The 26,709-nt window shown below is 44.2% G+C and overlaps 1 protein-coding gene across 2 annotated transcripts in view; it reads right to left on the bottom strand.

The window, feature by feature from the left end:
- The window catches only part of csgalnact1 (chondroitin sulfate N-acetylgalactosaminyltransferase 1), a 197,173-nt gene that overhangs the window by 163,025 nt on the left and 7,439 nt on the right, over positions 1–26,709 (bottom strand). Inside the window, exon 1 of one of the 2 annotated variants that reach the window (XM_033021799.1) lies at positions 4,006–4,328. The exons of the other annotated variant lie outside the window; for it this stretch is intronic. The gene's annotated coding sequence lies outside the window, so the exon portion shown is untranslated. Of the gene's footprint in view, positions 1–4,005; positions 4,329–26,709 lie in introns of those variants that run through there. 2 annotated transcript variants of the gene reach the window in all.

The following is a 26,709-nucleotide window of genomic DNA, read 5'->3' as shown; positions in this document are numbered from 1 at the left end:
AACACAGATTTAACATCCACCACAGTGAGTCCACCAGGCACCTCCTCACTGTGATGGAAGGGAAAAGTCTTAAAGTCCTTGTCTCTTTCCTCCTTGTTCTCCCTCTGCGCTGAGGCGATCCATGCTGAGTGCTAATTACCTCCAGGGCATCAGTAACAGAGATACAATGGATACAGTGATTTCACATGCTGATCTGGAGAGCTCCATTAGAAATGGAATGGGAGGGGGCAGATAATCAGCAACAGTTACTGCTTTTGATCATTATCCAATCCCTCCTGCTGTAAATGTATGTTAAATGAGAACAGGATAAATCTTTGCTGTAGTTTCGCCAGTTGAATAGTAGCGCTCACAGTTATTTCCCGGAGGTTTGCTCAATACACAGAACCTTCCCCGAGATGGCACCAGACAGACACAGAGAATCAATGGGTTGACGAAAGACTCAAAATGCTGGAGTAACTCAGCGGGTCAGGCAGCATGTCCTGGAGGTCATGGAATCAGCCTGAAGAAAGGTTCTGGTCAAAGACGTCACCTATCCATTGTTCTCCAGGGATGTTGCCTGACCAGCTGAGTTACTTCCAACACTTTGTCTCTCCCCTTAGTAAGCCAGGATGTGAAGTTCCTTGTTTCTACAATAACGGGCCGATGCCCAGACCTAAATATTCAAGTACAATAGAAAACTTGGAACAGAGACGCAAGAGATTGCAGATGCTGGAATCTTCAGAAAAACAAAGTGCTAGAGGAACTCAGCATGCAAGGCAGCATCTGGAGAGGGAATGGACAGTCTGAAGAAGAGTCCCAACCTGAAACGCTGCCTATCCTACTCACCCCCCACCCCACCACACACAAGCTGCCTGATCCATTGAGTTCTTCCGGAAATTTGTGATACTGGAAAGGTTATGAGGATAGTCGAAGCAGGGAACTGCAGATACTGATTTACAAAAGGCACAAAGTGCTGGAGTAACTCAGTGGGTCACGCAGCGTCTCTGGTGAAGATGGATAGGTAATGTCTTGGGTCGGGACACTTCATTAGACAGATAGAGGACATGTTGAGTATCAAGCTCACTAGATCATTGCATTACCAGAATGAATCAGTTTAAAATATTTTTAAATCATGCAAGTGTAAGTTTTCTGCACCAACAATTGTCCCTTACTATTCCATTCCAGGTCCTGTTGATAAGTCTGTGCACTAGGAGCCAGACATAAGAATATACTGAACAGAGAACAGACATAGTTATTATCCTTTCCATTGAAATGTACCTCTGTACCATTATATACACATACTTGAATGGCCTTAAAGGGTTCAAACGGCCTACCCACTTGCTCCAGTGTTTCAATACTTACTAGTCCTTCATTTCATTAAAAGTTAATTGTTAGATGTGGCAAGTAGAAGAACAAGAGTGCATTGTAGGTAAAAACAGAAGTGGAAAGTAGAGGATTATTTTAGGACATGTAACTCCCTAACATAAAGCATGGCCTACTCTGGTTTCAGCTCCCATTATAAATGTGACTACATTTATAATGCAAACTACCCATGTAAACTTTCCACGTTGTAATTACACCTTCCTGTCCTTAATGGAATTGCAGCAGCTCCACTGAAAGTGGATGCAATTGAAATACTGCATATTTATGTAGAATAATTATATTCTAAACCTTAGTAAATTGATTAATAATAGATTTGGATGAGTGGAATTCAGATTTTTTCACATATCATTGTGCTTGAGTGGAACTTAAGTGGAATTAGAGGTATCGGGACTTTCAAAAAACCTTTGACAAGGTCCCACACAAGAGATTAGTGTGCAAAATCAGAGCACATGGTATTGGGGGTAGGGTATTGACATGGGTAGCAAACTGGTTGGCAGACAGGAAGCAAAGAGTAGGAATTAACTGGTCCTTTTCAGAATGGCAGGCAGCGACTGGTGGGTGGTGCAAGGCTCGGTGCTGAGACCCGTTATTTACAATATATATTAACGATTTAGATGAGGGAATTAAATGTGACACAAAGCTGTGTGGCAGTGTGGGCTGCAAAGAGGATGCTATGAGGCTGTAGGGTGACCTGGACACGTTGGATGAGTGGGCAGATGCAGTATAATGTGGATAAATGTAAGGTTATCCACTTTGGTTGCAAGAAGAGGCAGATTATTAACCGAATTGTGCCAGATTAGGAAAAGGGGAGGTGCAACGAGACCTGGGTGTGCTTGTATATCAGTCACTGAAAGTAAGCATGCAGGTGCAGCAGGCAGTGAAGAAAGCTAATGGCACATTGGCCTTCATTGCGAGAGGATTTGAGTTTAGAAGCAAGGAGATCCTACTGCAGTTGTACAGGGCCCTGGTGAGACCGCACTTGGAAATTTCACCGAGAGTTGTGAATCTGTGGAAATCTCTGCCACAGAAGGCAGCGGAGGCCAACTCACTGGATGTTTTCAAGAGAGATAGATTTAGCTCTTAGGGCTAAGTAAATCAAGGGATATGGTGGGGGAAAGCAGGAACGGAGTACTGATTTTAGATGATCAGCCATGATAATATTGAATGGCAGTGCTGGCTCAAAGGGCCGAATGGCCTACTTCTGCACCTATTTTTCTGTTTCTATGGCATCTCAACAAAAAGACCAGAAAACCCAAGTGAATGGATTTTGCTTGTGGCCAGAAAATGCCCTAATTTAATGTGCGGAGACATTTAATTCAGCACTGTGCAGTCAGGTTATGAAACGGTTATGTCCTTGCTAGCAAAACACAGACATGCTGGAATAACTCAGCGGGTCAGGATGCATCTGTGGAGAGAATGGATTGGCAACGTTTCGGGTCGTGACCTTTCTTAAGACTGACCCATTGAATTACTCGAGATTTGTTTTTCTCCAGATTCCAGCATCTGCAGTTCCTTGCGTCATGGTTTCATTGATAACACTGCCTTACATAAAACAGAGCCAGGGCTGGAGAACAAGCGGCGATGATGACCAAAAAAAGTGCCCTGAAAACTATTGCACTTCTTCCTATCTCTCAGAGTCGCTCAGTAAATGCCTGGTTTGTGGCAGTTTAAAAAAAAACTAAAACAATGGATTTAGAACTGGTGCCAGGCAAAACGATAAGCCACATTGGATCATCTTTCAGTTGACAGCGCCCTCCGTGTTTACGCTGTTCCACACCTCAACTTCTTGAAACACAAATATGTGTTGTAACAATGGCAAGTGAATCAAGTGGTCATCGTACTCTCTCGCACCCTCTGTTGCTTGGCGTTACCACGACCAAAGGATAGAATTGCCCCCACTCTTGTCTAGCAACGAAACGGATATAAAAGATTCAGAGTTTTATTTCCCATCATTTTTTTTGCTACCATATTATAAATCCAGCTACGGTAAGTGGTTGCCGGTCGTATATATGCTAGCAACTCGCAGCTTGATACATTCGCCATCTGCTTGCGCCGTGTCTAACTTCTATTTAACACGTGCAAAGGCTTCGTTTTTTTTACCCCCACTGGTTTTGTATAATTCACCTTCTGATATTTCTTCCCAAGCATATACATACATAAACCAGTGACGGAGCGAGTGCTGGCAGCCTTTACAATAAAACCTCCGTCCACAGTGCAAAGTTATGATATTGTGGATATGAATTTAAAATAACAACCACAGGAAATAAAATGCTGCTGCTTCTCAGGATTGCACACACACACAAATGTACAGCAAAATAAAAATCAGCGTTAAGGAGATGGAGTCCCACAATGTAGAATTGCTGTGTTCCACACTTACAGGAGAAGGTATTGTCATGTTAAACACTTCCCCTTTGCAAACGCACTCGCGACGCCGTTAACTGAACACAAATGGTCTGGGACTCTCCAACGCTCAATATTACAAGAGAGCTGTAACAGAGAATGGATAAAACCATTCGTACCTATCCGGTCATGTACCGTTGATAGAAAAAAAATGGTACGGCAATACTGATGTGATTAACGGTTTGGAGTTTGGGATAGATTTTCTGTAGAAGAGAGAATATATCATTGCAACCAGCCACTTACCTTCCTTGCGGAATAGTTATTCCGAAATGAAATCCCGTGTAGATCTTGCCAAACGCTGGGTTAAAACCAACATGCAAGAAAATCCAGAGCGCGTCAGCAAACGCCTGGTGAAATATTAAAGGCAGTCTCTGTTGTCCTGCTGCTATTTAGAAGGAGGGTGTTTCTTATTACAAGAGGCAGCGTAATGAGAGCCCGGGTGCTGATTCCGTCATCATTGCCACACCCACATTCGGGGAGTTCAAACTCGCTCTTCCTCAGGAGCTTATTAATTGTTTGTGGGAGCTGCAATGTGCAATATTATTTTGCTTTAGCTTTGAACTCCACGCGTCTAAGATAGCACACTGTAAACTTAGGACAACTGAAGCAGCTTTTGATTCACAGAGTGTCACCGGGTCCACCGTTGTAAGTGCGCTTGCTGTGGCTCCTGAGGCGAGTTAAAAGATCATTATTAGCAGAACCAGCGGCCAGGAAAAGGATTGATGTTGGGACGAAGACAGGGCCAACAAACGGAAGCTCCAGAGTCATTAAATTAATTGATCGCAATTCGGCGCATTCTATTGCTCTTGTCACTGTTAAAATGAGAAAGAGACAGAAAGCCAAGTGTTGTAAAGACAGGAAGATTTGTGTTTATATTGTACCTTACACATTCCTTTCGGTACACCCGAAACATTTTACTGCCAACGACATTCTTTTGAGGAAAGATCCCAGACTGGTTAGGTTTGGCTGGTTATAATTGTCAAAGTTGTTTCATTTCCGGAGATGTTGCCTGGTCCATCGAACAAAGGAAAATACAGCCCAGGAACAGGCCCTTCGGCCCACAATGTCCATGCCGAATATGATGCGAAGTTAAACTCATCTTCTCTGATCCATATCCTTCCATTCCTTGCATGCCCATGTGCCGATCTAAAACCCATATCTGTCCACATCTCCCCCCCCCCCCCCCCCCCCCCCCCCATCAGCACATTCCCCACACTCTGCCAAAAAAACTTGCCCCACACATCTCCTTTAAACTTTTACCCTCTAACGTTAAGGCTATGCCCTTGAATCTTTGACATGTCCACGCTGAGAAAACATTTCCCAAGCATTTCTAATACTTTTTACTTTTAGTTGAACTATTGTGGGCAATCTCTCCCTCTCTTTCTCTCTCTCCCTCTCCTTCTTTCCCCCCTCCACATTGCAGAATGGATGATGAATGGACTCAATGGGCAAAGGGCCTGATTCCTTGCTATATCTTTCAATCAATCAATTCAAGGAAGAGGTCTAAAGAAACTCAAAGGACTATTTAGATCATTAAATCATGAATAGATACGAAATAATTGAAATGGTTAATGTAATGCTTGCTGTTGTACCAGTTAAAATGGAGAAGTACAAATGATAGACAATATGCCACACCTAGAGAGGATTTCTAAGCAAGTTTATGGAAGTTAATAGCAAGGATCATAGAGCGGAGCTGATCTTTGGTTAATAGCAAGACAGACGGAGGGGAGCCTGTAGATGTTCTTTACCTAGATTTTCAGAAGGCCTTCAATAAGGTGCCGCATATCGGGCTGCAAGGGAAGATGAGAGCCCATGGTGTTAAAGAGAAGATACCAGCATGGATAGCTGGTTGGCTGATGACAGAAGGCAAAGAGTTGCAATAAAAGGCATTTTGTTAGGTTGGCTGCCAGTGACTAGTGGAGTTCCGCAAGGGGCGGTGCTGGGGCCGCTACTCTTCACGTTGTATATTAATGATTTAGATAAGGGGATTGAAGGCTTTGTGGCCAAGTTTGCAGATAATGCTAAGATAGGTGGAGGGGCAGGCAGTGTAGAGGAAACAAGGTCTCTGCAGAAGGACTTGGACAGGTTAGGAGAGTGGACAGAGATGGACACATTCTTGTTTAGAACAGGTGTCAAGTGTTATGGGGAGAAGGCAGGAAAATTGGATTAGGAGGCAGAGATCAGCCATGTTTGAATGGCGGAGTGGACTCAATTGGCCCAATGGCCTATTTCTAATCCTATTACTAGTGATCTTGTGAATCCAAACATTGATCTTCACCCTACTACCCTATCTCTCCAACCTTCTTCCCCTCTACACTTAGTTTTCTCACTTTTAGAAATGCTGCCTGACCTATTAAGTATTTCTGGCATTTCCTATATTAATTTTCAGTACAATTGGACAGGATATCAAAGATCTTCCCTGGTTTTATTTATGTATAGCTGTAGGATTGTTGTAGCCTTCTGAAAGAGGAAATAGCTCATTGTAAACTGGCAGTGCAATATCCTCATCTGAGATTAAAATAACAAATTCCCAAATGTTAATACTTTGGACAATTTTAACATTTTGTATCAAATACAGAGGGGCATGAAAACAGTTCATGAATAGTCACCAATCCGAAACATCACACATTCCTTCTCTCCAGAGATGCTTCCTTTCCCGCTGAGTCACTCCAACATGTTGTGTCCATCTTCGAAGCATATCGCGATTCAGTGTTGGTTATTGCTCTGCCCGCATAAGCCATGGGACGTCCCTTTTGGAGCAAGGCTGCCCCCAGTCCCTTGTTGCTCGCGCTACACTGAATCGTCCGCTCCTCCCTGGGATTGTAGAACGCTAAGATCGGTGCTTCAGATACCATCTGTCTGATCTTAGACATTGCATTGCCCTGCTCAGAAGACCACTCCCATGCTATTTATGGTCTCGTCAGCTGTCTGATGGGCTCAAGGGTATCAGATAGGCTGGGTAGAAAGTGGCTCAGGTACTTGACGAATCCAACTAGCCTCCGCACACCCTGTATAACAGAAGGTGCTGGCATGTTGACCACATCAGCGACCTTTTTGTGGCCGGGTTGCAGTCCTGTGCCAGTGATGATGTGTCCTTAAAAGGGTATCTCGGTTGTTCTGAAGACAGACTTGTCTCTGTTGAAGGTACACAAAAAAGCTGGAGAAACTCAGCGGGTGCAGCAGCATTTATGGAGCGAAGGAAATAGGCAACGTTTCGGGCCGAAACCCCCCCCCCCCCCCCCCCCCCCCCCCGCCCCTCTGTGATCCCTTCTCCTCTTGTCTCTGTTGAGTTTGATGCGTTGCTGTACGCATCGCTGAAGCAACTGCTCAAGTTTCGAGTCGTGGTCGATGATCACGTCTTCCATTGCCTCTTCTTTACCATAGATGAGGATGTCGTCTGCGATGCAAATCATTCCAGGTAGCCCTACGAGAGCTTGATGTAATCTTCGCTGGAAGATTTTGGACGAAACGCTTATACTGAATGGCAGTCTGCTTCACAGATAACGACCGAAAGGTATGTTGAACGTCGTGAGATTGCATGATTTGTCGTCCAGTTTCACCTGCCAGAAAGCTGAGCTCAAGTCCAGTTTACTTGGTCGCTTGGTCGAGATCTGGCAAGATGTCCTCAATAATTGGGAGTGGCTAGTGTTCTTGCTTTAACGCTTTGTTTAACGGTCGTGGATCGATGCATACACGGAGATCGCCATTCTGTTTCTCCGCAACCACGAGCTGGCTGACCCAACTCGTCGGCTCGTGAACTGGTGCGATCACGTGACGCGCTACCATGCGCTCTAGAGCCGTCTTCACCTTCTGCTTTATCACGTGTGGTAAGCGTTGTGGCGTAAGTGTGGGTTGTGCTTCCTCATCAATCTGCAGGTGTACTTCACCGGGCAACTCTCCTAGATTACCATTGAACACATCTCTATAGTGTTCTTCAGCCTAAAGCCCCTGTCCCACTTAGGAAACCTGAACGGAAACCTCTGGAGACTTTGCGCCCTTCCCAAGGTTTCCGTGCGGTTCCCGGAGGTTTTTGTCAGTCTCCCTACCTGCTTCCACTACCTGCAACCTCCGGGAACCGCATGGAAACCTTGGGTGGGACGCAAAGTCTCCAGAGGTTTCCGTTCAGGTTTCCTAAGTGGGACAGGGGCATTACACACTTTCTCCTTTACAACAGTCGATGTGTGTACATGATGAAAACTGTCGTCAAAGTGGTCAATTTAATTCGCTGACTAGCTTTGCTCCCTAGCAGCAGTGTGATATCATCACTGACCACAATGAACTTAACAGAATATTTGCAGTTTGTCTTGGGGTTGAGCAGCTTAACTCGGCAAACTCCTTCCATGTCCATCGTAGTCTTATTCCACATCATGAGCTTCTTTTGACATGGGGCAAGTGTGTGGTCTACGCCGTGTAATTATCTGCGTGGCAAGATGTTCACGCTCGCTCCACTGTCCACTTGGAAGTCGACCTGCTTCCCATTGACAAGAATTGATGCGTAGACATCATCTCTAGGCCGTACCGTGTTAATTGTGAGTGTGATATTATCGATTAACTCAATGCTCGTGTCACTTCCGGCCTGGTCGTCCACTTTGTGCACTTTCCTCTTTCTGCACACTTTGGCAAAGTGGTTGCGGCTGCCGCATGCCCTACACGTCTGTCCGTAGGCTGGACATTGTTGTTTGTCCATTGCACGCTCCTTGCCACAATACTTGCACGTTCTCGCTTCTTGATTGTGCTTGCCTTGGCTTTTCTTTGGTTTAGCCCACTTGCTTTGCCTGTGTGGATATTACACAGCAGCGCCTCTCTTTGCTTTCTACTGTCTGATTTTGTAAACAATAGCAGCAGACCTGCTACTTCCACCGTCGGTGAATGCTTGGAGATGAGACTCAGCAGTCTCGGCACTCTTGCACATGTTGATACATCCATTGAGAGTGAGCTTCCTTTCTTGCAGCAAACGTTTCCTCGTCTACGAGTCGCTAAAGCCAAGCATGGTCTTGTCACGGAGCAAGTTGTCTGTCACGCACTGGCAGAAATTACAGGATTTCACTGGTGTTCTCAGGCTAGCGAGAAACGATTCAAAGTTCTCACCTGCTTCTTGCCGTCTCTTATTGAAGAGGTACCGCTCATAAGTCTAATTTGTCTCTCCAATGGCTTAGCTCTGGAACACGCGAATGATCTCGGCCAGTTCATGGCTGTCCTCGTCATTGGCGAACACGAAAATGTTGTAAATCTCCAGTCCTGATGGGCCAATAGTATGGAGAAACAATGCCGTCTGGTAGGCTGAAGTTTGCCTGTCTAGCTGTGCGACCATGCTTTAGTTTGGCCACGTCTGCCGCCATGTTTTCCAACCCTCAATCACTCCGCGATTGATGATCAATGGGATCGGTGGTCATATAGCGCTCATGGGAGGCGGACCGGTAGCGTGCTGTGGGGTGCGACCGGTGGCTGACTGCGTAGGCTGATGGTGGTCCGTCCCCTCATCCCCAGTACTCGTCTCAGCATGCTGCTGGATGGCCATCTGCCTAGTCTGCCCCTCCCTTCGCGTAGTCATGTCGTTTTGCGGCTGGAATTATTCTTTCTTTGCCTTGAATCCTGCTCACACACCTCTCCTTCGGAGCTTTACAATTTCGCTTGTCCTCAGCTGTCCTAGCCGGGACTTTCAGGTCGTGGCAGAAAAAACGATTCTCTAAGGCAGCACCGCTGCCACCATGTTTGGACACATTTTTTCCAAGAGTAACTACGCGCCTGCACATGCGTGGACTTTATTAAGTCGTTCATTAGTATATATTACGTGCTTGTGCTATATCATAACATTCAGCGAAACGATCGCCGAGCCTATGCTTATATATATATATATATATATATATATATATATAGGAGTCTACTCTGATATATAGGAGCCCACACCTGGAACAGCGGATACAGTAGATGAGGTTGGAGGAGGTACAGGTGAACCTCTGCCTCACATGAAAAGACTGTCGGGGGTCCCTGGATGGAGTCGAAGGGGGAAGTATAGGGACAGGTGTTGCATCTCCTGCTGTTGCTGGGGAAAGTACCCCGGGAGGGGGTGGTTTGGGTGAGAAGGGACGAGTTGACCAGGGAGTTGCGGAAGGAACGGTCTCTGTGGCAAGCGGAAAAGGGTGGAGATGGGAAGATGTGGCTAGTGGTAGAATCCCGTTGGAGGTGGCAAAAATGCCAGAAGATTATGTATGTGCTGTAAGCAACGGCTGATGGGGTGAAATGTGAGGACTAGGGGGGATCTGTCCCTGATGTGACTAGGGGGAGCAAGAACGGAGCAGAGGGATATCGAAGAGACCCTAATGAGGGCTTCATCTATGATGGAAGAGGGGAACCTTGGTATGGTATGGAACACCTCATCTTGGGCGTAGATGCGGCATAGGCGGAGGAATTGGGAGTAAGGGATAGAGTCTCTACAGGAAGCAGGGTGGGAAAAAGTGTCATCTAGTTATCTGTGGGAATCAGTGGGTTTATAATAAACCACAAAAAGCTGGAGTAACTCAGCAGGTCAGGCAGCATCTCTGGAGAAAAGAAATAGGTGACGTTTTGGGTCGAAACACTTCTTCAGACTGAGAGTCAGGGGAAAGTTCCCATTTCCCTCGACTCTCATTCTGAAGCAGGGTTCCAACGCAAAACGTCACCAATTCCTTTTTTCCAGAGATACTGCCTGACACGTTGTGTTACTCCAGCTTTTTGTGTCTGTCTTCAGTTTAAACCAGTTTAAAGCAGCTCCTCCCAACACATTAAGGACAGAGAGATGAACTCCCTCCTGGTGGACGTTTCTGCTGAACTTGCTAAGTTCTGGAAATTTGCTATTGCGGAGTAAATATATATAATTTTCAATGAGAAAATGTTAGCTGTAACAGGATTAAGGACAGAGGGTGAAAAGGAAAGTGCGTAGGAAGGAACCACAGATGCTGATTGGAAGGTTTGTGTACGTACAAAGGAGGAAAGGGTGAAAGAGGAGAGGGCAAACGACTGGAATGGAAAGTAGTAGAGCTGCTTCTCATATCATCATTGATCAGATATGATCCTGACCTGTGGTACAGTAGCCTGTTGACACCTGCCCCCTGTCACCACGTTTGTTTGTTTGTTATTATTGTCACGTGTCCCATGATACAGTGAAAAGTTTTTGTTTGCGTGCTATCCAGTCAAATCAAAATATTTTACATGAATACATTTTCTCCAGAGATGCTGCCTGATCCGCTGAGTTTGTGTCTATGTTCGGTGTAAACCAGCATCTGCAGTTTCTTCCTGTACATGGATCCAATCGAGCAGTCTACAGCCCATAGATAACTGATAAGGGCACAAGAAGATATAACATTGAAGTCTGAGAAGGTCTGATTAACGAAAGTTCAAATGTCTCCATTGAGGTAGATGGGAGGTTAGGACAGCACTCTAGCTGGGAATACATTCCTGAATCTGGATGTATTTATTTCCGTATTCTGCTTGTGGGCTTCCTCCGGATGCTCGAGTTTCCAGAGAGGGATGTTGCTTTTTTTTTTCTTGGGATGGAAACATTCTTGTATGCTTGCTGACATTTAATGCTGCACACAAACTAGGGGGTTTGGCTACTTTACAACAAGTCTAATACTATCAACACCTTCTGGCCACTTAATAGCCGGAATGTGTGACTGATCACACTGTACACTACAGGGATTACTGTTCACTTAACTGCTGTGTGTTAGAACAACAGTTAACACACAGCCTTAATCCTGGTCTCATTCCCTGTATTTAGTTTGCATCATATATTGATGGTTGTCACATTTTAACCTACCATAGATATTAGTAAAAACTTTGCATTTGCAGTTGGATTGATCTGTACTTAGATACTGGACAAACACTTAAAGGAAAGGTTCATAGACATGGGTAAATGTCATGACATGAGATAAGTATTGCATAAAAATGATGACAGTAAGATTCTATAAGATATTGTCAGTGTATCGTATGGAGGAACCCTGGCACAGGTGCAGGATGTTATGGGGCCACATTTAGATTTAGGTTTGGAGATACAGTGCAGAAACAGGCCCCTCAGCCCACCAAAACCACGCTGACCTGCAGGCCCCGTACACTAGCACTATCCTACACACTAGGGACAATTTACAATTTTTACTGAAGCCAATTAACTTTCAAACCTATTCGTCTTTGGAATGTGAGAGGAAAGCCGGAGAAAACTAATGCGGTCGCGGGGAGTACCTGCAAACTCCGCAGAGACAGGACTCGTAGTCAGGATTAAACCCGGGTCTCTGGCGCTGTAAGAGATGAGAGGACCGTTCAGTTGCCTAATACTCTACCGCTGCATCACTGTGCCATCCAGAAAGGTCTTCAATGGCACCTTCGCAGAAGGAATTAGGAGTGGTCATCAAATTCTGATATGCCGGTAATGCAGACATGCGGGGCTTTGAAGCAAATGGTGCTCCTATTTATTGGGTAGGCTCATTTCCTCTCAGGTCGTTCAGGATAGTTTTGGAGGCAGTGTCGGATAAATGTGAAGTTTAAGTAACGCCAGCAGTAAAAATTTACCTAGAGTAACGAGCTTCAGAATCCATCTCGATCAACTTGTGACCTTTGCAACGGTTAGTGTGAATCGTGAACTTCGTCCTTTATCTGTGCAGAAATAGAAATGAAGGACCCAACATGCAAGAAGATAGACACAACATGCTGAAGTAACTCAGCGGGTCAGATAGCATCTCCGGAGAAAAGGAATAGGTGATGTTTCGGGTCAAGACACTTCTTCAGACCAAACACGCAGTCTGGTTCAGCATCAGAATGAGAGGATCGGTGAATAATGCTTAATATTTTTAATAATCTGGAACATTTCACAAGAAAATTGGTTTGCTGAAACAAATGGTAACTTTAGCAAATTCTGGAGTACTTTTAATGCAATTTATGGTAAAATTGTACAGGATCACATTGTTTCCTTTTGTCATTACCAACTAGACACTGAGAAAATTACAAGCTATTAGTCAGAGTCGCAGTAAACAGTTGGAAAAAAACCTCTTTTACATCAATTTGCTTTAAACATAGACTGAGTCGCTGCCATATGAAATAAAATAGTACTTTGTTCCATCAAACCCAGTAATATAAATGGCAGTTATAAATAGAATTATCTAGTCTTTTGAAAGCCTGTGGTTGGAGAGGGGAAACACCAAGGAAGAGAGATGAATGTTCCTGTACTTTAAAGTCTGGAAGAGGAAAAGGATCGAGGGTGGAACTTGTTCTAATGAGATGTAATTTCTAATGGACTGAAGTGGCGAGGAAGAAGTGTGCAGATAATGTGTACTTTTATTAAATGGCATTCATTGAGAGGGAGGCAAATTAGCTTATTTTTGGAATAAATTTGAAATGTTTGCACTAAATTGTGGACTTTTATTCAATGCACTTGGGGGTGGATTTTCTCTCGGGTGCTTTTAAATATTCAACATCTTCATAATGAATATTTAGAACACCCATGTATCTCATTCTTATAGAAACATAAAATTATAAAAGGACTGGTTAAGCTAGATGCAGGAAAAATGTTCCCAATGGTGGGCGAGTCCAAAACCAGTAGGCATAGTCTTAGAATAAAGGGGAGGCCATTTAATACTGAGGTGAGAAACAACTTTTTCACCCATAGAGTTGTGAATTTGTGGAATTTCCTGCCACAGAGAGCAGTGGAGGCCAAATCACTGGATTGATTTAAGAGAGAGTTAGATAGAGCTCTAGGGGATAGTGGAATCAAGGGATAAGGGGAGAAGGCAGGCATGGGTTATTGATTTGGGACGATGCCATGATCACAATGAATGGCGGTGCTGGCTCAAAGGGCTGAATGCCCTCCTCCTGCACCTATTTTCTATGTTTCTATGTTTCTCTTCCTTTACCATTTCGCCAGTTCATGTCTCCTGCCTTCCACCTCATTCTCTTCAGATATCTTTGTGTTCGTGCAATCACTGAAAGTCAAGGCACAGAATTAGACCATTCAGCCAGCATCTTTGGGAGGATAGGTGGACATGATGTCCCAGGTCAACAACCCTCTGTTGGAACCGTAAGAGAAGGCGCAGTGTGGAAGAGGGGTTGTGACAACAGAGGAATTGGCTATGATAAGGTGCTTGAGCAAACACCAACAAGAGAAATGAAACAATCTGCAATAGAATAAATTAGCCATATCATAGAAATAGACAGTAGGTGCAGGAGTGGGCCATTCGGCCCTTCGGGCCAGCACTGCCATTCAATATGATCATGGCTGATCATCCAAAATCAGTACCCCGTTCCTGTTTTTTTGTCCATATCCCTTGATTCCTCCAACCCTCTCGTGAAAACATCTAGTGAATTGGCCTCCACTGCCTTCTTTGGCAGAGAATTCCACAAATTTACAAGTCTCTGGGTGGAAAAAGTTTTTCCTCATCCCAATCCTGAATGGCCTACCCCATATTCTTAAACCGTGACCCCTGGTTCTGGACAACATGGGGAACATTTTCCCTTCATCTAGCTTGTCCAATCCCTTAAGAATTGTACATGTTTCTATAAGATCCCCTCTCATCCTAAATTCCAGTGAATACAAACCCAGTCGACCCATTCTTTCATCATATGTCAGTCCAACCATTCTGGGAATTAACCTGGTGAACCTACGCTGCACTCCCTCAATGGCAATAATGTCCTTCCTCAAATTAGGAGACCGAAACTGCACACAATACTCCAGGTGTGGTCTCACCAGGGCCCTGTACAACTGCAGTTGGACCACCTTGCTCCTATACTCAAATCCTCTCCCTACAAACTCACTGAATTATTAAATTCAATGTTAAATCCCAATTGCTGATGAAAGGTGAGGGAAAAAATGAGTAATGGTCGAAGACAAAGCAGTCAGAATGGTAGTTTGACCGAGAACCTCTCTGACTTTGACCACATAGAGAGCTACAACTACTCCCAAGGTACATCCAAGGAAAGGCATCTAATCTTTTCACTGGATATATTACAGCCAACCAAAACTAATGTGTAATTATCCCTCTTCTTTTTCTTTCTATATAAGATGTTGGTGAGGCCACATTTAGGATGTTGTGCTCAGTTTTGGTCACCATGTTATAGGAAAGATGTTGACAGCTGGAAAGGATGCAGAGAAGATTTATGAGGATTTTTCCCTCTCATCCTAAATTCCAGAGTATACAAGCCCAGCTGTTCCATTCTCTCAGTATATGACAATCCCGCCATCTCGGGAATTAACCTTGTGAACCTACGCTGCACTCCCTCAATAGCAAGAATGTCCTTCCTCTAATTTGGAGATCAAAATTGCACACAATCCTCCAGGTGTGGTCTCACTGAGGCCCTGGACAACTGCAGAAGGACCTCTTTGCTCCTATACTCAACTCCTCTTGTTATGAAGGCCAACTTGCCTTTCGCTTTCTTGACTGCCCCCAGACCCCATTGTACTTCCCCTTTTCCCAACTTGACACGATTTAGATAATAATCTGCCTTCCGGTTTTTGCTACCAAAGTGGATAACCTCACATTTATCCACATTAAACTTCATCTGCCATGCATCTGCCCACTCACCCAACCTGTCCCAGTCACCCTGCATTCTCATAGCATCCCCCTCACAGTTCACACTGCCACCCAGCTTTGTGTCATCTGCAAATTTGCTAATGTTACGTAATTCCTTCATCTAAATCATTCATATATATTGTAAATAGCTGCTGTCCCAGCACCGAGCCTTGCGGTACCCCACTAGTCACTGCTTGCCATTCTGAAAGGGACCCGTTAATCCCTACTCTTTGTTTCCTGTCTGCCATCCAATTTTCTATCCATGTCAGCACTCTACCCCCAATACCATGTGCCCTAACTTTGCACACTAATCTCATGTGTGGGACCTTGTTAAAAGCTTTTTGAAAATCCAGATACACCACATCCACTGGCTCTCCCTTATCCATTTTACTTGTTACATCCACAAAAAATTCCAGACGATTAGTCAAGTATGATTTCCCCTTCATAAATCCATGCTGACTTTGACCAATCCTGTCACTGCTTGCCAAATGCGCTGCTATAACATCTTTAATAATCGACTTAAGCTTCCTCACTACCGATGTAAGGCTAACTGGTCTATAATTCCCAGTTTTCTCTCTCCTTCCTTTCTTTAAGAGTGGGGTTACATTAGCTACCCTCCAGTCCACCGGAACTGATCCAGAGTCTATAGAACATTGGAAGATGATCACCAATGCATCCACGATTTCTAGGGCCACCTCTTTGAGTACTCTGGGGTGCGACCATCATGCCCTGGGGATTTATCTGCCTTCAGTCCCAACAGTTTACCTAGCACCATTTCCTGTGGATTCTGTGTGGGAAAGAACTGCAGATGCTGAATTAAATCGAAGGTAGACACAAAATGCTGGAGTAACTCAGCGGGACAATCAGCATCTCTGGAGAGAAGGAATGGGTGACGTTTTGGGTCGAGACCCTTCTTCAGACTGATGTCAGGGGAGTGAGCGAGATAGAATTTAGTCAGAGACAGTAAGACTGGTGGGAGAACTGGGAAGGAAGAAGGGATGGAGAGAGAGGGAAAGCAAAGGCTATTTGAAGTTAGAGAAGTCAATGTTCATACCGCTGGGGTGTAAGCTACCCAAGCGAAATATGAGGTGCTGTTCCTCCAATTTGCGCTGGGCCTCACTCTGACAATGGAGGAGGCCCAGGACAGAGAGGTCAGATTGGGAATGGGAGGAGTTAAAGTGCTGAGCAACCAAGAGATCAGGTAGGTTAAGGCGGACTGAGCGAAGGTGTTCAGCGAAACGATCGCCGAGCCTGCGCTTGGTCTCACCGATATAGGAGATGAGGTTGGAGGAGGTGCAAGTGAATCTCTGCCTCACCTGAAAAGACTGTTGGGGTGGTTTGTGTGGGAAGGGATGAGTTGACCAGGGAGTTGCAGAGGGAATGGTCTCTGTGGAAAGCAGAAAGTGGTGGAGATGAGAAGATGTGGCCAGTTTGAGGTGGCAAAAGTGTTGGAGGATTATATGCTGTATGCGACGGCTGATGGGGTGGAAGGTGAGGACAAGGGGGACCCTGTCCTTGTTGCGAATGGGGGGGTAGGGGAGCAGGAGCAGAGCTGCAGGATATCGAGGAGACCCTAGTGAGAGCCTCATCTATAATGGAAGTGGGGAACCCCCATTTCCAGAGGACACCTCCGATGATCTAGTATGGAAAACCTCATCCTGGGCGCAGATGCGGCGTAGACGAAGGAATTGGGAGTAGGGGATTGTGGATTCCCTTCAGTTCCACTAGATCCTCAGTCCCCAAGTAAAGGGCATAGCTTTCAGGTGAGAGGTGCAAAATATAAAGTAGTGTGTGAGGTAAGTTAGTTTACACAGAGCATGGTGAGTGCTTGGAACAAGCTACTGGTGATAGTGGTATGAAACAGATGCAATAGCAGCATTTAAAAGACTTTTGGATGGGCTCATAGATATGCAGAGAATGGAGGGATATGGGTTATATGCAGGTAGTACATGATGATCTGGACTTCATGATCAGCACAAACATTATGGGCCGAAGTGCCTATTCTTGTGCTGTATTCTTCCATGTTCAATATTCCATGATTTAGTTACAGCAGGGCTGCCAATGTTGGGTGAGAGTTGAGAGTGAGAAATTGTGAGGGAGTGTAGCGACCGAGTGGGGGAGGGTGTGGGAGGGGGGGAGCTTTTGCATTTTTCAGCTTGAAATTGTGCAATCTGGTGCATACTGTAGCGAGTCTTTTAACTTGCACTTGAATGCAACATTTATGCTTCAAATTGGATTAGGTATGAATAAGGTCAGGCTAAATTACATTCCTAATAACATTCCACAGTAGAGCCAGGCTCTGATCAACAGGTGCAGCACATGAATGACCTTAGTATATTCATGTATGGAAATCAGTTTATAATTCATGCTGCTATGCATATATATATAGAGAAACCAAAACATAGAAACAAGGCAAGATGAGTCAGATTTCCATCACTGTTCTGCACAAATAAATCAATCAATCTTACCCTTTGACTATAGGAACAAGATGAAAATAATGCCACATATTCAACCGTATATGGTCTAATGAAATATCCCTTTACACCTTGTGTGTGCCAGTGTGTGTGTAAGGGTGTGTGTTAGGTTGTGTGTGAGAGTGTGTGTCAGTGAAGCGGCGACAACACCCGGAGTGAGTGGAGACTTGGAAATTTTCCCTCTCTCCTCCCTGGGAATGTGGGCCGGCCCAGCATGTGTCCAGCTGGGGTCCGGGGGAGGTGAGGGTCGGTGACCCAGGGGTCGGGCATCGGAGCGGAGCCTTAGCCCGAGATTCATCCCCGCGGCTCCGGAGGCGGCACCGACGTCCCCACTCACCCGGTCCGCTCCTGGCTCCGGGCCGGGGTTAAAACTCCATGCGGTGTGGACAGAGCCGGACACAAAGCTGCCGGAGGTGAGGGTGGGGGGTGTGAACGATGCCTCGCGGGGGGGGGGGCACCACCGTGTCTCACCTATCACACCATCTGCACGGGAATATGAATGCGGGTGAGGCAGCATCTATAGAACGGTAGACAAAAATGCTGGAGAAATGCTTGAGTATGAAGAAGGGTCGAACTCAGACGTAGATGCTGCCTCAGCCGCTGAGTTCCTCCAGCATTTTTGTCTACATTGCCATTTTAAATAGTGTACGATTGCTCGTTTTTTACGGGGAACCTGCCGACAGAAAACTATTCTCATTGGTGAGTGTGGAGAAGTGTGACTTTATTTATTAATAAAGTGTGACTAAAATATATATATATTTTTTAAAATATTTTTTTGAGCGTGAGAACTTCTGTCATCAGCATGAGAGCATGAGAATTTCGTCAAATGCGTGATTTACAGAATCTTTTACAGTTGGCAGCCCTGGTTACAGGGTGAGGTTGGACAATCTTGGATCGTTTTCTCTGAAATACCAAAGGTTGCGGGGAGACCAGACGGAAGTATATAAAATGCATAGATAGGATAGAAGGTCACAATCATTGATGGAAATACCAAGTGCTAGAGGGCATAACTTTAAGGTGAGAACTTGTTTTAAGGAATTGCGCAGGTCAATTATTTTTACATGGAGGGTGGTGAGTGCCTACTCGTTGAACAGATATGCTGGTGGTATGTAAGAGGCTTGATAGGCACATGGATTTGCAAGGAATGTATATATATATGGATTTTGTGCTGGCAGACATGTTCAGCACAGGTACTGCTGGCCGAAGGGCCTGTTCTATGTTCTAAAGAAAGGTGGAAATATGAAGAAGGTGTAAGGAGACTTCAAACGGACACAAAAAGGTGAAGTGACACAAACCAAACATGGGAAAATGTGGAATTGTCTATTTTGACGGGAAAATAAAAATACTCTCCTCAGCCATACTGGGGAACGCTGTTAGATTTCTTCCCTGGTTGGGCCAGGGGGAACCAGGATGGTTTTACAAAAGAACGCCATTACTGAGACTATCCCTTTTTGCAATTTCATATTTTACTTAATTCCTTGAACTTACAGTAAATTCCCTAGGGTGGTATTTGAACTCATCTCTAAATCAATGGTGTAGCGGCATCAAACGTGGTGAATAAGGCCAGACATCAGGCAGGTTCAAACAGGTTCAAACAGTAGTTTTATTCAGGTGTTACATGTTAAGTTGGTCCGCTAACGTAATTATCATTGCTGCTGTAGCTGAGCGAGGTTGTTCTCTTGGGCTCAGCTACCTGTTGACTCCCCTCATCTCAAGGTGAGATAAGCTTAAGTAGCAGGACACTCCCCCCCCTAGCCCATGACGTCACGTGCCAGCCCTCGTAGCTACTGACGAGGGTTCGACCATAAGTGGCCTGTGTATCAGCTGAAGCCACAATGGTCTAGAACACTAGCGACCAATATAAAGGTTAATCATTGTGTCCCCTGCATCTACCCTGTATGAAAGGAAAGAAGTCAGCTTTTTGAAGATCCACTATTAAGAAGGGTAAATAATGCATGTGGAAAAAAATCATTCATGATAACAATCACTGGGTTAATGAATAACCAATGAGGGAGCAAACATTGAAACCAAATGAAATAAAAATATCATAAAAAGCAACTGCAGATGCTGGTTTATAGCAAACATAGACACAAAGTGCTAGAGTAACTCAGCGGGTCAGGCAGCATCTCTAGAGGAAACGGATAGGTGACATTTCGTCTCTGGAGAAAATGGATAGGAAATGTAACCTATCCATTTTCTCCAGAGATACTGCCTGACCCGTTGAGTTACTCCAGCAATTTTGAAAACAAATGAGTTTTGCCGTGGGAATGAGCAGGTTACAGAGGGAGGTAGAAGATATGAGAGGAAGATTGAAATCAACTGCTTGTGGAAGTTTTGCTGATGGCAACGAAAAGTTCAGTTGGCTTAGTCATTAATAATATTGCCATACATTTATACAACAATAAAATGATTAGAAATAGCCAATGTAGAATTATTTTTGCAGAATGTAGGATTCTTTATGATAGAAGAGCGGAGACACAAACGACTGCATAAAACAAACTGCTGGAGGAACTCACCGTGTTAGGCAACGTTTGATAGAGGAAGAAACAACATTTTGGATAAGGACCCCTCTTCAGATCGAAGAAGTTTGGAAAAGAGTTTTTACCCAAAATGTTGTCTCACCATTTCTCTCCACAGATGTTGCCTGGCCTGCAGAGTACATCCAGCACTTTGAATTTTTCTTATGATTTGCTTATGTGGTATTTCAAGTCACGTCAAGTCAAGAGAGTTTATTGTCATGTGTCCCAGATAGGACAGTGAAATTCTTGCTTGCTGCAGCACAACAGAATATAGTAAGCATATATACAGAACAGTTCAGGGTGTCTATATAGCATAGACCATATATACAAAATAAGCAGATAAAGTGCAATAGGCTGTTATAATTCAGAGTTTGTATGATGGTGAGTTTAATAGCCTGATGGCTGTGGAGAAGAAGCTGTTCATGAACCTGGATGTTGCAGATTTCAGGCTTCTGTTCCTTCTCCCTTATGGCAGCAGAGAGATGAGTGTGTGGCCAGGATGGTGTGGGTCCTTGATGACGCTGGCAGCCTTTTTGAGGCAGCGACTGCGATAGATCCCTTCGATGGTGGGGAGGTCAGAGTAGATGATGGACTGGGCAGTGGTCACAACATTCTGCATTCTTTTCCGCTCCTGAACATTCAAGTTACCAAACCAAGCCACGATACAACCAGTCAGCATGCTCTCTACTGTGCACCTGTAGAAGTTCGTGAGAGTCCTCTTTGACATAACGACTCTCCGTAATCTTCTCACGAAGTAGAGGCGCTGATGTGCTTTCTTTATGATTGCTTCTGTGTGCTGGGACCAGGAAAGATCTTTGGAAATATGCACGCCCAGGAATTTGAAGTTCTTGACCCTTTCCACCATCGTCCTGTTGATATAAACGGGATTGTGGGTCCCTATCCTGCCCCTTCCAAAGTCCACAATCAGTTCCTTGGTTTTGCTGGTGTTGAGAGCCAGGTTATTGCGATGGCACTATTTGGTCAATCGGTCGATCGCACTTCTATACTCTGACTCGTCACCATCAGTGATTCGGCCCACAACAGTGGTGTCATCGGCGAACTTGATGATGGAGTTCGCACTATGTCCGGCTACGCAGTCATGAGTATAGAGTGAGTACAGGAGGGGGCGGAGCATGCAGCCTTGAGGTGCTCCCGTGCTGATTGTTATCGGGGATGACACATTTCCACCAATACGGACAGACTGTGGTTTGTGGATGAGGAAGTCGAGGATCCAGTTGCAGAGGGATGCGCAGAGACCCAGATCTGAGAGCTTGGTAACCAGCTTGGAGGGGATGATGGTATTAAACGCCAAGCTGTAGTCAATGAATAACAGCCTGACATATGAGTTTTTGTTGTCCAAGTGGTCCAGAGCAGAGTGGAGAGCCAGTGAGATCGCATCCACCGTTGACCTGTTGTGGCGGTAAGCGAACTGCAGTGGGTTGAGGTTCTTGTCGAGGTAGGAGTTGATATGCACCACAATTAACCTCTCAAAGCACTTCATCACCACAGACGTTAGTGCCACTGGTCGATAGTCATTGAGTTTTTGATTTTGGTAAATTGGTATTTTGTTTTTTATGCACAGCAAGTGGGTGTCACTGGCAAGGCTTGGATTTATTCGTCCATAACTGGCCTTGAAAATAGGTATTATCCAAGTACCTTTCTGATCCGTAGTTGTCCATGTGAGGAAGATGCTTCTTCAGTGGAGTAGAGGCGAACTAACGCAGTGTCCTCTCCTGGGTCAATATCACAGGCTGTGAGACTCCAGCCATGCTCAATGTCACCTGGAGAGCCGCAACATCGTTCACTTGCCTGACACTACATTTCTTGGCCTGAAACAGGAAGAGATTACTATGTAGACAGAGGAAAAGGTTCAAGGATGTTCTCAAAGTCTCCATGAGAAGAAGTAACGCCACCATGCTTCCTGGCAAACCTTAGCACATGACCATGCTGAGTGGTGATGGAACATTGGAGATTGTTTGAGTACATTGGAGATGGTTTGAGTCCATATGTCCTGCATAAACAGCAGATGGATTGCACTGCCTCCATAATCATGCACAAACCCACACCAGCAAGCATCTTCTGCCCCATCTTGGGTGGAAGCCAGGGCTGTGGAGTCGATACCCAAAACACCCGACTCCGACTCCTTGATTTCTTATGTATCCAACTCTGACTCCAACACTGACTCCGATCATGACCTCGAGGTATAATAATTCTAAATCTGCTATGATGACATTACACAAGATGGCATTTCATAAGAACTACATGAATCATCAGGCTTCCTTTTAAACCCATGTCCTTAAAGTTTTGAGTCTAATGGTTGTAGCTATGCTATTGTGGCTTTTTTATTGTTTATTCTTGGGGGAAAAAAAACATGATTCATTATGCTAAAATAAAAAAAATTACATATAGGACTATGACAAAATTGAAATTCCATTGAATAAAATACAAATTATTTTATTTGAAATAAATAAATACACAGCACCGATGTGGTTTCTCATTCTCTCGGGTGGAAATAAACTGCGCTATGATTAAAAATGGGATTTTTTCCGATTTACGTAGTCTCTGAAATTTATGTTGACATTACACAAGATGGCATTTCATAAGAACTACATGAATCATCAGTCTTCCTTTTAAACCCATGTCCTTAAAGTTTTGAGTAATGGTTGTAGCTATGCTATTGTGGCTTTTTTATTGTTTATTCTTGGGGGAAAAAAAACATAATTCATTATGCTAAAATAAAAAAAAATTACATATAAGACTATGACAAAATTGAAATTCCATTGAATAAAATACAAATTATTTTATTTGAATTAAATAAATACACAGCACCGATGTGGTTTCTCATTCTCTCGGGTGGAAATAAACTGTGTGCTATGATTAAAAATGGGATTTTTTTCAGATTTACGTAGTCTCTGAAATTTATGTTGAGGTCGGAATCGGAGTCGGGACTTTTTTACCGACTCCTACTCCAATTCCAGCAGCAACAAAATTGCTTCAACTCGACGACTCCGACTCCACAGCCCTGGTGGAAGCAAGTCACATTCAATCCCAAGAAATTGCTTAGTGAAGCAAATAATTTAGGTTAGATTAGAGACACAGCATGGAAACTGGCCCTTCAGCCCATTGAGTCCATGCCGACCAACACCTATTCACTGCTTCCATGTTTCACATCCTACACACTCGGGGCAATTTACAGAAACAAATTAACTTACAAACTTGCACGTCTGTGGAATATGTGAGGAAACTATAAACCACAGAAAACCCACGTGATCACAGGGAGAACATGCAAACTCCATACAGACAGCACTCGTAGTCAGGATCACACCCGGGTCTCTGGAGCTGTAAGGCAGCAACTCTACTGCTGCGGCACTTTGTTGTCCTGAATTAACTCCCACAAAAAAAATATTTTATTTGTCCATGTCTAGATGGTAAGTGATGTGGCAGGAAGTATGTGGGCATCTTTAATCTTTAATTTGGCTCTATAATCCTGGTTTGATGTTATGCCTGAAAATAATTCACATAACTACCAAAGTAATTGTTGGAACTTTATAGATGAGATGCTTGCTTGAAGTTACAAAAAACATTTCAGAGAAGGATGGATGGACAATAATGTAGATGGGCAATATGTTCGAATAAGGTTACCCTTACTATGTTTTTAATTTCTCATTTGCACCCAGGTCTTTGACTCCCCACAATTTCTGGAATGTCACAAATTATTTGACAGTGGGCGGCACAGAGATGCAGCAGTAGAGTTGCTGCTTTACAGCGTGAGAGTCCCTGGTTCAATCCTGACTACGGGTGCTGTCCGTCCAGAATTTGTGCGTTAACTTGTCACCATGTGGGATTTCTCCCAGTGCAATAGTTTCCTCCCTCAATCCTAAAACGTGCAGGTTTGTAAGTTAATTGGCCTTTGTAAATTGTCCCTAGTGCGTAGGATAGAACCAGTGTACGGGAGATCGCTGGTCGGCGCGGACTCAGTGGGCCATGGGACCTGTTTCCATGCTGTATCTCTATACCAAACTAATACATTTATTTATATCCCATTATACATTGTCCCTTCTCTGTCGGTAAGTGACACACGTTTAACCTTGCAATTTTTTGCATGCATGGAGAAGATTTTTCCGTCAATTTGTTTAGGTTTCTTGCTGATTTACTCTTGTATTCTATTCTCTCTTTCTTTATCAATTTCTTTATCATTTCATGCTGATGTCTAAAAGCATAGGCTTACACATTTTGGGCAATTTTCTAAGCTATTTCCTGAGACTTAACACTACCGATAATATTGCTTGTAATTGATGGTCGGATCATTTTTGCTGTTGTATTGTTGTGCCTTGCAGAAAGGCATATTTGTTGCAGGGTTAATGGTGAAAGGTGCTCTTAGCAGCAACGTTGACAAAGCCTTCCATCACTTATCTAGTGGCTGAGGGTAACATGATCAGGGTGGCAATTAACCCAATTGGATCTGTTCTACCTTTAGTAGTTGAGCAATCTTCCTCATTGTTGATTAGAGATCAATGTTGTCATTGGACTGGAAGAACTAGGGTAAAGGTGTGGCTCGGTTGGGAGAGTATGTCATCTGGATATCAGTGTTCATCCTGTCCTCACAAGTGTTTCTTGATGTCATCAAATTGGCTGAAAAACTATCTATATTCATATCAATTCAACTTCTTCAAAAAAACATGCTGTAATTTAACGACAGTGACACCACCGTAGTGATATCCTGTTGTCAGCCAACTGAATCATCCTGCCAACAACTAGAGAGCAGTCCTGAGCTACTATCTACCTCATCGCAAACCTTTGGACTATCTTTAACCGGATTTTACTGGACTTTATCTTGCACTAAATATTATTCACGTTATTCCCTTTATTATGTATCTATACACGGTGGGTGGTTTGATTATAATCATGCATTATATTTCCACTGACTGGTTGGCACCCAACAAAAGCTTTCACTCGACCTCGGTACACGTGACTATCAACTAAACTATACATTTCAATCCTTCCATAAACTTGGGCACTGGCCCATTCTACCCCATTGAGGACATTGGATTGTGTCTATGGAACTGATGCACTACAATTTGCTACAATGCTGAGAAGTATATTCTGCACTCTGTATCTTCCCCTTTGCTCTATCTATTATACTTGAGTTTGAACTGATTGTATCAATGTGTGATATATCCAATCTGTTTGGATAGATGCAATACGAAGCTTTTCACTGTAGTATGGTACACATGACAATAATAAACCTAAGGCTGTTGTGTGGCAGAGCCATGTCATATCAGTGTGGTTCAGAGAGTGTCACTATTTCATCTATATGAAAGGTGTATGTGCAAATCTCACTTGAGAGACACGAGCTCGGAAGTCAATGCTTTGAAGAAATGTTGCATTGATGGAGACACTGTTTATCAAATGGAATACTTTAGTAGAGTCCCTGTGTGTTTTAGTGATGAGCAAGGAAGCTAAGCCTGGTGCCCCGACCAATCTCCACCCTCAGTCAGCACCAAAAACACCCATAACCCAGACATTCCTCATAAAAAGTATTTATTTATCAATTTGAAATTCCAGATCCTGACGTAGCTTACCCCATCCACCACCAACGCGTGGCCCAAGCTCCAGTTAATAGATAGGCTTCAGGTTCTGTAAATCCAATACAGTGCTTAAAATTCATTAGTCCATTCCTGCTGAAACCATTGAAACTATTGCGCTTGGTGGGATTTGGCTGTGGTGTTTCCGACATTACATCGGTCTTGCTCTCCCAGGTGTTGGAGATTATACATAGAGGCCCTTTGACCCAACGTATCCATGTCGATCGATATGCCCAATCTACACTGGTCCCACCTGCCCGCATTTGGCTCATATCCGACTAAACCTTTCCTATCCATGTATCTGTCCGAGAGTCCTTTAAATGTTGTTATAGTATCTGGCAAAAACTACCTCTTTTAGTTTAATTTAGAAATTTAGTTTTGTTCAAAGATACAGTGCAGGAACAGACCCTTCAGCCCACCGAGTCTACGCCAACCAGCGATCCCTGCACACTAACACATTCTACACATACGAAGGACAATTTATAATTTTACTGAAGTCAATTAACTTACAAGTCTGTACGTCTTTGAAATGTGGGAGGAAACCGAAGTACCTGAAGAAAACCTACGCAGGTCACGGGGAAAAGGTACAAACTCCGTACAGATAGCACCCGTGGCCAGGATCAAAACCAGGTCTCTGGTGCTGGAAGGCAGCAACTCTACTGCTGCGCCACCGTGCTGCCCCTCTGGCCCCTCCTCTTCTGGCAGCTCATTTCATAATTTCATATGCCCACCCCTCCCTGTGTAAAAACGTTCCCCCTCAGGTGTTTACTAAATCTTGTCCCTCGCACCTTAAACCTATGTCCTCTGCTTCGTGACTTCTCTACTCTGGGTAAAAGAC

The sequence above is a fragment of the Amblyraja radiata genome, chromosome 1 (genome assembly GCF_010909765.2).
Source record: "Amblyraja radiata isolate CabotCenter1 chromosome 1, sAmbRad1.1.pri, whole genome shotgun sequence".
Lineage (NCBI taxonomy): Eukaryota > Metazoa > Chordata > Chondrichthyes > Rajiformes > Rajidae > Amblyraja > Amblyraja radiata.
Note: the sequence above shows the minus strand (reverse complement) of the source record. Positions and strands in the feature narration are given on the sequence as shown.